Source organism: Branchiostoma floridae, chromosome 3 (assembly GCF_000003815.2).
Source record: "Branchiostoma floridae strain S238N-H82 chromosome 3, Bfl_VNyyK, whole genome shotgun sequence".
NCBI classification, from domain to species: Eukaryota; Metazoa; Chordata; class Leptocardii; order Amphioxiformes; family Branchiostomatidae; genus Branchiostoma; species Branchiostoma floridae.
Genome location: NC_049981.1, coordinates 23915513 through 23918285, shown reverse-complemented (window position 1 = coordinate 23918285; position 2773 = coordinate 23915513).

Below are 2773 nucleotides of genomic sequence, written 5' to 3'. Positions count from 1 at the left end.
ACAAACATATTTTGCTATCCCAAATTAACGTCTTCATCAATTGCAATGGGATTATTTCCATAAAACATGTATCTTGACCTTGGTAACGACCAGTACTTTGAACATGACATGATCACTCGTTGATGATGAGCAATTTGCAATAATAGCCCCATTTAAGGATGATAACAGATTATTAGCAATACAGGTTATTTCATCTGGCTATAAGCAATCGCAACAGTAGCAGATTTTATGGACAGTATAGCCGGCACTGTCTGAATGTCACAAATTAAATGCCATCAATGACAAACATTCTAATCACAAACGGGAAAGCTGCACGAGAATGGTTTAAAATACTTTATTCCAGTTGTAACCATGTCTGATTTCACCTTTCCCCACCATTCTAGAAAGAACCATGCTTCAGAGCACTACGACGGATCAGCAGTTCGTGTAAGAGTAAAGACAATGGCTAACTTTCGCTTCGCCGAAGATATTAACATAGTAGCAGGCACTGAACAGGAACATCGCAGTCTAGCGTAACGCCATGATAAAAGCAAGCACGTAGCTGTGCTTTGTGCTGGATATGGTGTATGTCTTCAAAATAAATCAATACTCTGCCCCAGGTAGGCAAGTTTCCTTTCTGCAGAAGTTGTGAATCATCCCCTGTGGTTTGTTCTTTCCTTTCCCTTTCCGAAGAGAGAAACATTGAAACTCGTGAAGTGCACAGGACCGTCTCATGACACCTCCTTAGAGCAAACGTAATCATCTGCCTTACCACCGGAAGCGTATCCATAAGTGGTTTGATAACGCCATTCAGAAATTAGGCTTCGCTTCGATAAATGTCAAAGGTGCGAGGCAACTTTCACAAACTTCAGAGGACGGGGCCAAGGACAAGGATAGGTGAATGCTGACAGATGTTATTCTATTTTTCCGAGATGATTGAATTTCTGCTTGCAGTTTTATCGATCTGGTCTTCAGCGTGAAGGTCTAGTGATGAGATTTGGAATATACCTTTGCCACTTTGACCATCTCCTAGCAATCCAATCTAAATTGTGGATAGGTTTCGCGGCTCGTAACTGAGCACGTCTATCTTCAATAGGTTTCATTTCTTTGGAAAATTGAAGGATATCCCATTTCGGACACCACCTTCGCTACAAAGAATAGATAATGTAATTCTATGTGTATCATGCAAAATTCACCATACTACCAACGCTATCAATATTCTCTTGGTGTTTTATGTATATGATCCTATGTCATCCATATCAATATTTGACCGGCTTTAATGATTTATGAAGTACAATGAATAACATGTTGGGCTATGGTGAGGTTATGTCAATGATACATGGCACTTCACGTGGACGGAAGGGCTACTGCTGCCTTTATGACACGGAAAGACGCAATATTTCTCAGGCATCAGATGCCCTGATCAAGATAAAGGGCATACTGTTTGTCAATGTTCATGCTAATTCTATATTAGGATCATACATAGATACTAGATAGCTTAGTGTCGTACTCCGGATGTCGTGGAAGAGTACACGATCAAAGAGAATAGCAAATGAAATACATTTTGATACAGACCATATTTTATTTTTTTTTGTCTGGTATTTTACGGTGGCAGAGGCCACATGTAGCTACAGACCTGGGGAGCAGACGCATCTAATTAAATGCTTTATAGTGCATAGACTTAGGACGTAGTGCCTTCACTAAACATATTTTTCTGTGTGTGGTACTATACCAAATTATATAGAAGATCTTGCAGAATATAAGTATTCCCCAAAAAAGCACAAATAAAAGTTTTTAAAATAGTACAACTTTGTAATATTGAAATTGTGAGGTCAACCTCATCAAGTACAACCAAAATACATATGTCCAGATAAAGCAGCAAAGAGATATACCCAGCAACGTTTAAAATATGCTTCAATATATAGGCAAACCCCCCCAATTGCTATCACATCATATAAACTCGTTCAAGTTTAACCTTCTGCTGTCCATACATTATGAGGCAAACTAGACACTTCTTCTTAAGCATGCAAGCATCTGGACCCACCTTGTGACTTCATATCACACTCGACCTTATTGAAGAAGCAAGCCTTTGATCGCTAGCAAACCCGACATATCCGTTTACCACCACCAATGAACTATGTACGTGAACAGAATTACTGAGGTGAATTCTCATGATGTGTCTTGTAGAAAAGACTAAATAGGTTGTCATGACTGTAAAGTTTTTATCTTAATAAAAACGAGATTTGAACTCTAACTTTAAAAATATCGGATACGACGTACAGATCAGTACAATTTACAATTCAAGTGGTGCGGACAGGATAGTGTAAAGTCGTTACATGATGTTTTTGGTTGTTATTTTTCTAATTTTTAAGTGACGCATAGATTAATTGAATCTGCCATGCACTCACTCTCACTCACTCAGTCCCGTAGCCGGTGGCCGTAAGGACAGTAAGATTGTTCACCAAGTCTTTACACTTCTTTCGGTCTTTGGACAGTCTATATTAAAGAATCTGCCAGGTTCAAAGCAAACAGCACATGATGCATTTTGCAATGAATACGAAATGGATACCCTAAGAGTATGATTGATAGTTCTGTTAGCATGTACATGGTGGAAATTTATGAGCACAATCGCGATGGGTAGAAAGGTTGTGCGTCAAAGTACTTTAGAACATGTTCGCGATATTTGCTATCATTCTTCTGCCAGAGGACGGGCATTTATCATTTCAAAACAGATTACACAATATTTTCACTGCCGGCAAAAGCTTATTACGCATGACTAGACATTGTAGGATCT